The sequence below is a fragment of the Sardina pilchardus genome, chromosome 19, assembly GCF_963854185.1.
Source record: "Sardina pilchardus chromosome 19, fSarPil1.1, whole genome shotgun sequence".
NCBI classification, from domain to species: Eukaryota; Metazoa; Chordata; class Actinopteri; order Clupeiformes; family Clupeidae; genus Sardina; species Sardina pilchardus.
In genome coordinates, this window is record NC_085012.1 from 21,159,895 (window position 1) to 21,174,894 (window position 15,000).

The 15,000-nt window shown below is 47.7% G+C and overlaps 1 protein-coding gene across 1 annotated transcript in view; it reads right to left on the bottom strand.

The window, feature by feature from the left end:
- Window positions 1–15,000, bottom strand: part of grik4 (glutamate receptor, ionotropic, kainate 4) — a 150,038-nt gene that overhangs the window by 134,700 nt on the left and 338 nt on the right.

Here is a 15,000-nt window from a genome sequence, read left to right on the forward strand (position 1 = left end):
CTGTAATAAAGCGCTGGTGATATCAAGCTCATATTATTTATCACTGCCACGGACCCAGAGACGCTGAGTCCAATTTTCTCTCCTTTGTTAGTCCGCATGCCCGGCTCTTTCATCACAGTTACAAGTCTCCAGTGAGCCCAAATTTCACCCTGACTCCTGCTGCGAGCTCCCCACATCACTGTTTACACAAGCAGCAGATTTAACGGGTGGAAGGGGAGCAGGGAGCTCAACGCTGACGGCATCTCTTCTCCAAACCCGGCCCTGCTGGGGCGGCGGCTCTGGAGGAGTGAAGCAGCATTCAGCGCCGGGCCTGCAGTCAATCCTCACTTCAAACAACTCCAGGCCTGCACTGAGCATCGGCGTGTTTCAGGGAGATAAGTCACACACACACACACACACACGTCTCAAAATGGATGCCGCTGACTGGGAATAACGTCCCCTTCCAGATTCCGGTGCAAGCCACAAGTGAGCAATTGATCCGTGCCTGCGCTGGCCCATTTTCCCCCACAAAAGACCGCCTAGAGTGACATTGAAGGTTCTTCATTCACGTATCAGTTCCAAAGGTTCCGGTTGTCACATTCGAGCAAGCTCTGCCCAGTTGGTTCTTCTCAGACACATGCCGCAGATTAACTTCCCAAATACCACTGTTTACAGTGTGTGATGGAATAGCTCTAGCATTTACCAAACTAAAGAGTCTATTAGCAGGAGTCTTCGCTCAGTAGGTAAACAGTGCTCCATCTTTGATGTTTAGCAGCACAAACACTTGGCATTTGGGCTGTGAAAGGCTCTCTCCAGCTGCCAGTGCTCTCTCTGTTTCTCTGCTGTTCGACACACTGTGTGAACTCTGAGCCAGCCTCCCCTCAAAGGTCACGCTAAAAAGCCTCAAAGTAGCCTCACACCGACGGCAGAGCCAAAGCCAAAGCCACTTGCTCGCTCACAACACACACAAGCAATTACTTTCTGAAAGGGGTGGGGGGTGTGTGTGTGTGGGGGGGTGTATTCTGTTGAAGACTTGGCCCAAACTCCCACTGGTTGGCAGGCACATGGAATGCTTTCAGACCCGAAGGAGCAGTGGTGGAGACACGCTTATGTAAGTCACTTTGGACAAACGTCAGATCAGATCAGATCAGATGAACTTTATAGTCCCCAGGAGGGACATACGTCTTGGGCAGCAAGTACCACTCACAGCTGCTTGCAAAGAAGACATACTGTATATTAGTGCAACACAACAACAAGACACAGAGGTGAACAGACAGAAGAGATATAGAGACCGTCCACTCTGTGTGTTAATAATTCAATGATAGTGGTCTTGCACGTCACCTTTGAAGTAATATATATATATCAAAATAAAATAAATAACAGTATTACACAGTCCTATCAGGTACACTGAGGGATGATGCATCTCAATAGTAATATTGCATAGTACCTACTGTGGTTCACTGATTGAATAGTAATATTGCAGACTACATATGGGCCAAATACCTTAAACATGAACATGGGCCTTGGCATGATGAAATGATAGCATTAAAACAAGACTGAACAACAGCCTGTAGAGGATGTAAACATGTGGCACTAGGGGCATGCCTGATTCATGTCAAACTGACAGAAAAGGTCATGCTCCTTTCAACAACAACAACATTACATAGTGTAACACGAGGCATTTACAGGGATTTCATCATTCGCGTTGCAAGTCAGCATAGCATCTAAATGACTTGGAAGACAAAAAAAATATTTTGCTATCAGAGCAAACTGCATGAAACCTTGTACCTCCATTTTTTTTGTAAAGATGTGAATCTCCACAGTGACCCTCCTATGACCCCCTATATAACCTGACCGTGGCCACCCCTCCATACTGTGCGTGTGAGACAGAGCGAGAGACACAGCTAGCCCCTCGCTGCCCCTTGTTATACAGCCGAGTTCACTGGATCACAGACACACGTCTCAGGTAAACCTCAGACTACACTGAGACTGCAGGAGCAGCTGAGTTCAAAGCCTGTTGTGCTTCTGTGAGTTCAAAGCCTGCGGGGCGTCTAATCAGGCCTGCTCTGGCCTCCGGCTTGCACCGAGAGAGGGGTGGGAGTGAGGGGGGGGGGGGGGGGATGAGCCACACAAATTAGACTACAGACTGACTCAGGTGGGCCCGAGCCACGTTACGCAACCGACACACGTACCTAGCGGATGGAGACGGAGCCGTGCTCTGTTGATGGTGCTGCAAATGGCTAATTCGTGGAGGCAAACTTCGGGTCCGGATTGGAGAGCAAACACTGGCCACAGTGGCAACTCTTGCTTTTTTTTTCTGTCTCAATAACACAGCTGACTGCCCAGGGCCAGCCTTCAGTCTGCACGCCATTAATAACATGCATGAGCAGCCCCAGGTCACTGACTTCAACACGATTCATCATCTACCTGACTGCTCAAGGTCAACGCCTTATTGTCCTGCGCGGCGTCGGGCCATCTGCGGCGCGGATTAGTCTCTGTGGAGTCCGGGGGAGAGACAGAGATTTCCACTGTGCTGCTCTCACCTGGGCCCTGTGTCTGATGGTTCCCACGTTATCAGTCCAACACACACACACACACACACACACACACACACACACACACAGCTACCAGGGGGATTTCAGCTGGCCTATTAAATCTTTAGGGTCAGCTGCCTGCTGTATTCTCTCTGAGAGGAGCTAGAGAAGCAGGGTCAACCGTGGATGACCCAGGACAGACCTTTACAAGACAGAAACACGCCGTCGAAACATGTATAATTAGCCTCGTGTGGTGTGTGTGTGTGTGTGTGTGTGTGTGTGTGTGTGGGTGGGGAGGTCAGGTTGTGTGTGTGTGTTGGATGCACTTGAGCTTAGTTCCTCTCGGCCGTGCAGTGTTACGTGGCTCTGTTTACATCTCCTCCGCTGCAGGAGTCTCCCACTGGGGACCCTGCCGACTACGCCAACTCCTCCCCTGGGACGCCAGCTCTCCTGCGCCTCTCCCCTCTGCTCATTTACTAGCAGATACGGACCAGAGAGAGGAGTCAGTGGTGGGAGAGAGGGATTCATTGGTGTTTTGTGTGTGCTTGTGAGTGTATGTTTTGTTTGTGAGGGTGGGGGTTGCTCCTTAGGGGGCTAAGGTTGAGGTTATCTATAGAGAACAAGCAAAGAAAGAGCAAAGAAATGTGTGGCCTGTTTGAGAGGCTTAAGGAAAGGGCAAACAGCACATTGGTCTGCCATGCCTTTGAATGTGGATAAACACACACACACACACACACACACACACAAACAATGGCTCTCACATCTCAGAACTCTTTTCAGCCAATATCGCAGAAAACAAAGTTAACCTTTACAACAGCACTCACAGTGGGAAAAAAAACATATTCCCTCGTGAACGTCTATGTCTCTATATAAAAAAAGGTAAAAAAAAACAATACCAAGACAGTAAATCATAAATGACACAGACAATATGCTCGGTTTCAAGTGTAGACAGATAGCTCATTTACCCAGCTAAGAAACCATTTGTGTGAACTCTCACTGAACTTACAGAGGGCTCAACAAGTGCAGCTCATAATTAGTTTCCCATCAAAGAGGCGAGAGCAGCCACAGAAGCATGCCCATGCCACACAGGGGATTCATCAGACGTGGTGAACGAGGCACGTTACTATTTGGGAGGTCTGCAGGGGGAAATGGCAGACGGGCCTTGAACTCTGAAGTCTCTTTCTCGAAAATCTGGACAACAGCTTGAGAAAACAGAGACCCTAAATATAACACAATGGTGCACAAATATCGCAGATCCACTTAGCCCCCGTTAGAGAGAACAGCAAGCATAAGCCATTCTCTAAATGAAAATCAATGCTAAAAAATCTGCTGTTAGGGAACATTTTATGCCAAAGAAAGAGCATAATATTGAACATGTTAACACTGACATGTATCAACAAAGTCAAGTGTTTAGTATGGGTTTAAAGGTCTAAGTTTGGATAATGGGTCCTAATTTCATTGATGGGCAATTTTCAACAAGCAACAAGCAAAGCCCACTGCACATGAATTAAAGCTAATTCAATAACTCGAAGTCATTCTGCTCATTTAATACCGAGAGCAAGGTCCAAATCACCAACGTACTGTAGGTCAGCACAATACGCCCATGAGCCAAACAATGCCTTATGCTAATGCTCGACGGATTTGACTCACTGCCCATCAATGTCTGTGAAATGGGTACACTAGGACAGTGCATTCTCGTGTCTTCCTTTCGGAGAGATCTTCTAAATAACACAATGATGCATTAAAGCTATTGAACATCTTTTGTAGTTAAAGCAATAGAGCTGAAAGGCCTTTGTTGCTTTGTGCCTCTCTCTCTGTGCGTGTGTGTGTGTGTGTGTGTGTGTGTGTGTGTGTGTGTCGTGTCATTGCCGTTCAAGCAGGAGTGTTATGTCCCTGACTGCCCTTTTGTCTCTGTTCAGACGAGTCGATATTTTCGCCAAGCATGATGGCTCTGCTGATGGTGTTTGCGAGCAAGCTGACTGATGTGCATTTCAAGTGCTGAATTACAGGTCTGGCTCCGAAAAATAGGAATCTCAAACCCTGGCACACACCACCGAGTGGATGAGTGTCAACAATGACTGGCACTCAATTTTCACAGTGTCACTCAGGCAGCAGAAAACATCACAGTTAGGCAAGGATAACGTATGACAGTCAATTGGCATAGTGTTACACATATCCCACAAATCTGGCATTGCTCTTCAATTTGTTTCATTTGATTTCATTTTATAATTCCAGTGGTGTGGCAGAGCCAAAAGTAGATCACTTTATATGTCTGTGAGGAAGAGGAAAGGAATGCATGTACTGTACCACAATGTACAGTAAGGTATAAAGAACCAAACCGCAGCCTTGTTACAAGAGAGTTTAGTGATGAACCAATCATCAACCTTGTTACAAGACAGTTAAGCAATGAACCAATCGTCTGCATTGTTACTGGAATGTAATGATGAGCCAATCCCCAACCTTATCCCAACAGAGACTGAAGAAGCAGCACTGAGTTGGAAAAGGGGTACGATGAGGGGTACTGCACGTTTGACAAACTGTGTGCTGGTGTTAAAGTGAAACTACCCATGTTGGCTGGATTACACGTGAATCCCACATAAAGCACTGGGTCACTAATGACCTCAGTGGCCGCTCCAGAGTCCACACAGACATTAGGATACGGACTATCTGGATGTTTCCATTAAAGCTTCATGAGCTAAAGAGCGGCTACATGCTGCTGCGAGGACTGCCCATGAATAATGAACGGCCATTTGTGTCAGAGAGTCAGAGAACTGATCCCAGGCCTGGGGGGAGCCAAGCGTCCACACACTGAATTCTGAATCACGACCGAATTGCAAGCAGGACAACACTGATCTCATAGCCAGCCTCTGCACTACCCGATTGGCACGAGTTACTCATTCCGACAGCGTGTGGTGAATTAATGCAATGCTGTCACAAAACAATGAATTCCGCAAGCATGACAATAACAACAAATGGTGAAAAGGGTGCTTGAAGCATGTAGATATCTTCAATGCAGAGTAAATCACTAGAACATGTATTGCAGATATCTCATATCATACACAGAAAGCAGTAGTATGTATCAGATGTATCAGGTCCTTTCAATAAGGAATGAACTTACATCTCATACTTGTTTGCAGTTAACATTGAATATAACAACTGTTTACAAACAGGCTCAGTTAAACACAACTTCATTCTAGTGTCACTTTCATTGGTACACCAAACAGCTACATCTCAGTCACGCTTCAGCTTCAAATGGCCTAATCCATCATGTTCTTGTGCCTGTCATCAACAGCACATACTAGCCTGGTTCTTAATGATGACTGTGTCATCTCTGTAAACTCTCTCTTAAGTGAGAAATCTGCCTCTCAACTCTCTCCACAATGAAATGCCTCTCCTTCAGTGCTGTGGTCTCCCCTTGCTGTAGATGCAGCTGTCTGCTCCTCAGCGGTGAAGCCTGTTTGTCAACTCCACTGCTGAGATCCTCTTCCCATCATGCCCTGCTCTCCGCCTCTCTCGGCTGTGGCCGGCGCGGTGTGTGTGAGCGCACCCGGTAGACGTCATTAGCCTGAATGACAGCTAATGACACCCGCTGAGAGATTGCCTATTCCCACGACACTTTGCCGGCCACAGTAGGATGGCTACATCATTGGCCTGCCAGCAGCAGAGAATATGTCTCTCTGACTCTCTGCTTCACTCATCATCTTGCTCTCCCGCACCCACTCCTTCTCTCTCACTTTTCTCCTTCACTCACCATCCCTCTCTCTTTTTTTTCTCTCTCTCTCCATCTAATAATCTCTGTCTGCCTTTTCTCTCTGTCTTCCTACAGACCCTTATGTTCTCTCAATACCAGCCTCAACCTCCTCATCCCTTTTTTTTCTCTCTCTCTCCTCCCAGTCCACCCCTCTACCTCTCTCTCTCTCTCTCTGTTCCACCCTTATGTCCTTGCCTGTTTTCACTTCTCTCTCCCCCTCTCCACCTGTCCCGTGGTGAAGCTTTGACTTGTCATCCCTCTGCCTCTCCCCTGCTCTGCTCTGCTCTGCTCTGGCCCCTGATTAAAAACAGAGAGTGGTGAGAAATCAGTTGTCCAGTCCTGAGTCCTGCCATTTGACAGTGTCAGGGTCGATCCAGCTGACCACTGCTTGATGTGCTGAAAAGCTCCACCACCAGCCGAGGAACAGCTGCAGCAATCAGAGATGGGAGTGAGAGGTTCTCTACTCTCTCTCTCTCTGTCTCTCCCTCTCTCTCTCTCCCTTACCCTCTATCTCTCTCCCCCTCTCTCTTTCTCTCTCTCTCTCTCTCCCCCTCTCAGACTACCCATAATATTATTAGAGCTCCCTCTGCTCATGCTGATGTCCATCTGACAATCATGTTCCGGTGACTCAATCAATCCACCACGCTCTGCATCACTGACAATCTGTGACATTTACATCCACATTGTCCCTCTAATACTGACACCTAAAGCACTCAGAGTAATAACACCAATGATGTGGTTGCTGTGCAGCTCTTAAATTGCAGCTAAAAGCCTCGGAAAATCATTACCTCCCATTCAGATGTTCCCCTGTTCCATCACCATGTTCTTGCAGGTTAATTTAGCCGTTCGACACATACATGTACAGTATGTGTGTATGTACAGAATGTTCAACTTATGTATGTTCAAAACAACTCAGCTCAAGTAGGTGGTTTCAGTGCAATTTGTGACTGTGTCAACAAGTGCATTACCAGCGTTTACCAGTTTCTGTCCAGTGATTCCCATTGTCATCCACTGCCTCTGTTCATGTGTCAACACACTTACAGGTGTGCTAGAGGAATGTGCTACTTTCGCTTCATGTCATCCACTTCCCTAGACAATTCCATCTGTCATGGTCTATAGCTACACAAACAGTTTGAGTATATTTGTCAGTGGAGAAGATTTATCGCCCTGCATTATCTTGCTTTTTTGGTGACATCATCTTATTATCATGCATCATGTCATTTCATGATCGCCAAACCGCCAAACCAGTCACACAAACCAAACCCTGCTCCAACCTTGAAATCCAAGATGGCTGTCCCTGTGCATCAACAAGTGTGCAATCTGTAGTAACCTCATCTTTAGATTCTAGTTTGATGTCATTTCCTGGTCTGAGTTTCAACTTCTGAGGTAAATGGAATACACTAATGCCTATGTTCCCTGTAATCTCACTCTCGTTTATTCACATTCAAGGTCTACTCAAGGTCTACTCTCCACTTATTCCAAACCTCCCCTCTCTGGTTGATTGTTGGTTTCTAAAGAGCATCAAGTGTGAGTCATGATCTATTCTATATATTTTCATACCCCTACACATTTATTCATATTGCGTTACCTTGAACAGAGTCACAAAATGATGGCATAAAATGGAGGGGGCTCTTGGAAGTTGGGACATGCGTCCTTCGGGAAGGTGAGTCTGGGACAAGGGCTGTTTTCCGATGACTTTGTCTTTTTTGTCTCGAGAAAAAAACGGAGGTGATGGACATTTCCCTGTTTTTAGTCTGACCCCACACCACTGGTCAGCCCTCGTGTCCTGCCCTGCCCGCATCACAGGGTGAATGGTCAGGACGCCAGGGCACGGAGCCACTTAGTCAGGGCGTCCGAGGGGAGGCGGGGGAGGAGACAGGAGGTGGCAGGAGGTGGCAGGAGGAGGAGGCGCAGATGGCCTGTTAGCGCCGGGTCTGTCCACCGGCTGCCTCCTCGCAGACGGCCACCACAGCGCGTGCATGGGAATGAGACGTTATCGTTACCGTGCCGACCTGGACCCGTCATCACATGGCAGTGATGGAGCTCTCTCTGACCTCGCTGTCATCTGTTCGCAATGCTATGAATCACACACACACATACACACACACACACACACACAAACACACACACACACACACACACACACACACACACACACACACACACACACCGTATCCTTGTAACTACCATTCATCCTCATGCAAAATGTGTCAGAGGAAAAAAAATCAATCCTTTTTTTCTCTCTTTCTCCTCCGTCACTTTGCAAGGTCATATCTTTCGCTTGTATCATTTCCTCTCCTAATATTTACCCTTCCTTCAGCCCTATCTCCACTAACCGCAGGAGTCAGAGGAGTGCGCAGCTAGGCTGTAATGACACACCGGTGCTGTAACGACACATCCACACTGGTGCCGCCCGGCCAGTGACACAGGGACAGAGAGAGAGAGAGAGAGAGAGAGAGAGAGAGAGAGAGAGAGAGAGAGAGAGAGAGAGAGAGAGAGAGAGAGAGAGAGAGAGAGAGAGAGAGAGAGAGAGCAGATGATGCCTGCCAGATAAAAGAAACACACACTGGGCCACATTGCGCTTAACGCTTCTCCCACCTCTCCCGCCCAGCTGCATCCGTTTGTGTTTGTTTGCAAAAGAGAAAACAAACAGCTCCTGATGGGGGCTTTCAAGGCCAAATGGTCCAGTTGGCTCTGTGGCGCGAGTCCTCCTCTCCTTCCAGCCCCTCATCAGGGACTGGCACACATCCAGGAGGGTCAGTCCTTCCTCCTTCTCTCTTCTCTATCCTCTGTCTCTCCACTCCTTTACTTACTCATTGCCTCTATCACACCATCATGCTTTTCTATCGGAGTTAGGAAATGAAATGTTAAATGACCCCTAGCCAAAGCACGAGTGAAATCATTAAATAACATATAGATATGTACTGACTCAGATGCAACTGGACTGTGGCATCACATAAAAACCCACCAGATGGATATATGTAGAAAAGGGAAACACTGATGAGTTATGTATAATTACAGGGAATAACAGATGTTGGCACTATGGCATTATACAGGTATGTAGGAAACAAGATTTGTATGTCAACACATCCACAAGCCAACACAAGGCACTTTCAGTAGAAACATCGGCTTCTTTCTCACAACACAAACTACAAAGGAATGCTTTTTGTGGGATGCTGGGGCAAATCATAGATACATTGCCATTACCCGATCTCACCAAAGTCTGTCTGCCTCCCTCTCCCTCTCTCTCTCTCTCTGTCTCTCTCTATCTCTGTCTCTCTCTCTCTCTCTCTCTCTCTCTCTCTCTCTCTCTCTCTCTCTCTCTCCTTTTCTGTCACTCTTTACTGTCCTATCCAAATGAAGCCAAAAAGCCACACAAATATCCTGTAAAAAGTAGAGACTTTAGTGCATCTTGTGTGAGAGGATGGATTGTGCCTGAGTAAGGAGAGCAAAGCTCTATTTCAGCAGCATTAACTTTCCGCCCGTAGCCTCCTCTAGTGCACTTCTAAGAGAAAGAGGCCTCTAATGAAGAGGACCAGGAGGCTGTTTCACGGCGTGCGCTTTTTCATTACTCCTCCTCAAGTGGTCGACTTTAGTCCCCTGCTGGGTAATAACAACAACAATAACAACAACAGCAAACGTTTCTGTAAACGGCAGTACTTTTTTAATTTGCCAGGGAATCTGGAGGCTGCATAAGGATGCCCTCATCTCGCTCCTTTCATTAGGCAGCCGCTGCAGGTGTGATATTTCTTCTCGTGGTGTTTATGCTTTCAAAATTCTTTTTCTCAACTTTTTTTTTTTTACTTCAGCTGATTTTGCATTTATGTAATGCAGTGCTGTCTTTACAGTACTTCAGGTGAGAAAGTTCTAAGAAAATCAGATGAAAGAAATAATACTACAGTGGTTTATTTGTTTGGCCTTTGGTAGTGAGTGAAGTTTTGTGCTTAGTTGCAGGCAGCTTCAGTACCACGGAGAGCACCAGTGTGTGGTTTCAGCACCATGGACAGCACCAGTGTGCAGCTCCAGCACCACATACACCACCAGTATGCAGCATCCAGGGGGTCAAGGCTGTGTTGATTAGCTTCGGCAAGTTAGCAAGCGCCATTTTCAATTATGGCGCCTCATGGAGCATTTAGAACCAGCTCCGTGCACGAAAATCCGTGTTGGGCACGAGCTCTCATGCGCGTACATGTTGGTGAACGGGTACCTACAGCCAATCATTACTCCGTGCGACACTCCACTGGACTCACAGGTGTGCGTTCCCGAGCAACTTTTTCTGCTTGTTGTTACGCGGCAAGCAAGGTATGTGCATTATCGCCACCCTCTGAACTGGAGGATGACTCTCTTTTTACAGAATGTCCAATAAAGATCAATGTAGGTCCATGCGTCATTTCCAGCTTTGGATCTTTGCGCATGGTCAGAGCCGACTGGCGCTGGATCGGAGCTCCAGTGTTCAATATGGCGTTGACGAAAATTGGCCGGATTTACTAGCCTAGCATCGGCCATTCATTTGTATGGAGGGCGGGACTTAGTCACGCTCTCCAGTTATATATAATACCTCCATGGCAGCATCAGTGCCATGGACAGCATCCACGAGTAGCTTTATCATAATGGACAGCATCAGTTTGCAACTTCAGCACCATGGACAGCACCAGCATGCAACATCAGTGCATTGTGCAATGGACAGCATCCAGTTGCTGTCTGAAGCTCAACAGTTTCTAACGGAGAATTGCTAGCATGAGTCTCAGGCAGCTTTACAGAAGGTAACACAGCTACCAGGACTTTAGTCTAACCAGAACTCTGAATATACTAATAACTTTGCCTAACCATTTAACACACTAATGGCTGAGAAATCTGGCCTCAATCCTTGTCAGGATTTCTGTAAAGCATATGACAAACATAACTCACTTTCTCACTCCTCTTCTTGCTATCTGTGTGTCTATGTGTGTGTCTGCCAGAGTAAGGTTGGGGTGAGGCCCAGTCCATACCCAGTGAGGTGCTGTCCAATTCGGACCGACTGGCTGTGGCTTTCCCCCTCATCCAGCCCAAATCGAGCAGCTCCGGTCCCTCCCGATGATGATCACCCTTATTCTGTCGCTCGGCCTGCCGACTCACACCTGGCTCACGGCCCATCTGCAGCAGACTCCGGTGCAGGCCAGGTGCACATCCGTCTGCTACCGTGGACACTTGCCTGGCGTCCACTGGCCCTTAAATGACAGAATAAGAGACCCGGCATCCCCCCTCCGCCCTCCCTGCTGTCTGTCCACTCAGCCAGGCGAGATGGGGAGCTGTTGCCCGCCTCTCTGCCTCCGAGCCAGCCATCAGCGGGCAGAGCGATTAAAGGGGGAGGGCACCGGACCATCAGTCATCCGCACTGGACTCTCACTCTCTCTCTCTCTCTGTCTCTCTCAAACACACACACACACACACATACACACACAGGGTTGTAAGCCCGTTAGAGACGTAAGTCTATTCATTTGGTTCATGCTCATGTGCCTCTTTTCTTACTCTTTTCATACACTCACACACACTAAGACACACACAGAGACACACACACACACACACACAGAGACACACACACACACACAGACACACACACACACACACACACACACACACACACACACACACACAGACACACACACACACACACACACACACACACACACAGACACACACACACACACACAGGCTGGTGTCATTCATAGTCCAGACCCAAAGTTGCGCATATGGCAGTAACAGATGCCACTGCACCCAGTGTTTCTGCATCAAGCCATTCATGGAAATCCACACAGCAGAAAATGACTCACTGGCCTGTTGCAGTGCTTTGCATGAACTCCTTTTTCTTCTTCTCCGCCATGAAGCATGGACATTGATTTCCATTAGGCGACTTCAACCCTGCCAAGCTCTCAGTGGAATGCACGATTTTCGGCAGTTTTCTCAATATCTGCTCCGGAACAAGCATTCCTAAGAAGCCTCGTTTTAACACCAGAAATTGAATTTATTTTAAATGCAAGCAATGTAATATACAGGGTGTGTGGGTGGGTGTCCAGCATGACCTATTCTGGAGCATAAACAGCTCCCTGCCTACTGGTTATATTCGACCCAATCAATGTGATACATTTTTGCCCACTGAGTGATGTCACCTGGAGTCCTGGAGTCACCTATGTGTCTGCGGAGCCCTTGGGCTTCCGCCGAGATGCTATTTTGGTCCTGATGTGTCCCCGTGACAACCAGACAGTGACATTCTGGCAGCAAGGTAGGACTGGAGGGGTTCTGGATTTAAATATCACCTCCTGGAGTGATGCAGCAACAAAACACACACACACACACACACACACACACACACACACACACACACACACACACACACACACAAACACACGCACACACACATGCACACACACACACACACACACACACACACACACACACACACACACGCACACACACACACACACACACACACACACACACACACACACACACACACACACACACACACACACACACACACACACACACACACACACACACACATACACACACACACACACAAACACACACACACACACACAAATGCACACACGCACACACACACACACACACACACACACACACACACACACACACACACAGACAAGCCTACATGGTAATTGTTAATCCTAATGCTTGAGATCAGCTCTCAGTCTAATGTCACACAGCACAGGCGCTAAGTAACCAAGTTTCTGACTGTGCACCTGATGGTGTTGCCTCCCTGGCAGACTGTAGTGCAATTACAAATGCTGCCTTCTGACCGAACCAATGCTGCCTTCTGATTGAACTCATTTCTTGTCTCCTAATATACTAGCTTTCTCATTTCTGTGACATGGTTCTATGAACATCTGTTTTGATGTTCTAGTGCACCCTTATGCATTCAATTTCTCTTGACTCCTCAGTGTTCTCATTCTACTGGTTATAATAATCATTTGAATGCTCGATTGTTAAGACTTTTGATTGGCTTTGTTCTGATGCGGACGTGAGCTCTGAAGAGTTCTTCTTTAGCAGTGAGTGATATCGGAGACAATGGGGGGAAAAATGGCCCAGTGGCCTAATTAGCCGCATCGCATAACAGCGGCAGAGACCAAGAAGCTCCACTTCAGAGAGGGGCCTCTGGAGCAACAGGGTGGAGAGAGAGAGGGGCAAGGAGCCGTCGCTGGAGAGCAGAAAACAAACCTGACTTATTACCGCGAGGCAGCAAGGAGACAGGAAGGTTGAGTTTGATCACAAAGTGTGATGACTTCAATTAGCAACAGACACACTCCAAAAAATAAAACACCCAGAATAATGTCTGCTGAATAATAGAATAGAGCTGTGAGGAGCCTGGAGTGTGCTGATCAGAGGATAGCGGTCTCACCTGGTTTAGGATCTAACAGTGTCTAACAGACAAATGATGGAATTGCTTTTGCATGGTATCTGCAGAGCAGTGCCGCTAGTGCTGAAATGGTTATGGAAACACAGACAGACAAACAGACAAACACACACACACACACACACACACACACCTATTTTATCAGAGTTGTACGCATTACTGACAGCAGCAGGTATGTTGCGGTGCAGCTCTAACAGACTGGACTCTCCTGCCCAGCCCCAGTGCACTGCTCGGCGCCTGTGGAGGGAACAGATTCCACTATGATCCGGCCTAATCCAGGACTCGCGGCGGAACCGAGGCCGAGGCGGATCCGGCTTAATCCCGCACACACACGCCGGAGCCCGGTCCGCTGCCGCCGGCCGGTATCTGACCGTATTTGAACAGCTGAGTAATCTCAGAGCAGCGCTGCCCTGAACCAAGCCGTTAGTGCAAATCCACCACCCCCCCATCCCCCCTCTCTCTCACACACACACACACACACACACACACCACTTTTCATTCCACAGCGGAGGATTTCCATACATTGGCAGCCGCCATTCAGGAGACGAAGGGGCCTGACAGCTTTGAGCTGCCGCTCGTCTCTGCTCAGCTCCGCTGTGCTCTGCTCTGCTCAGCCAATATTCAATTACTACGTGAGGAATGTCATGACTCGCTGGACACTCATTCGGAGTGGCTGCCGAGAGCCCGAAACAGGGCGGAGGAAATGAGCTTTAATGGCACACGGGGAGGTGAAGAGGGGGACTGGATGCAAACCGGTGTGTTCATCACGGTGCCGAGCAGAACGGTGCATGGCCAGCACAAGGTCAGCACTCCACTGGATCACCGTTAAACTGGACCAGCACTGGAGGACTATTAGACTGGATCACTACCACAATATACCACATATCACAGTTACCACAGTGCTGTCTCAAAAATGGTGCATGCTTCTGAAAAAATATTGTCGATATGCCTGTGCAATGCCCACTCTTTCACACAATAATTCTGCACACAATCAGAAGGATTTAGTATGAGCCACCTCAACTCTGTGCTTGATTTGTATTCAAAAAGTGCACAATTCCTAGCAGCCCGACATCTTTAAAATCAGTATGAAGCTGATGAACAGCAACGCAGTTGGGGGTTACGAACCTTTTGAACCGAGTCTAATGTGACCTTCTGAAGTCTACCGATGACAGAGAATGCCTCACACCCGCATTGCTACACATAAGCACATCATTTCAATGATGACACAAACAGATTAGACCACTTTGAAAAGCAATTAACAATACAGAATTGGATTAGAATGACAGATTGCCCCTTACAATCCTTGGCATAACACAAATGGTCAG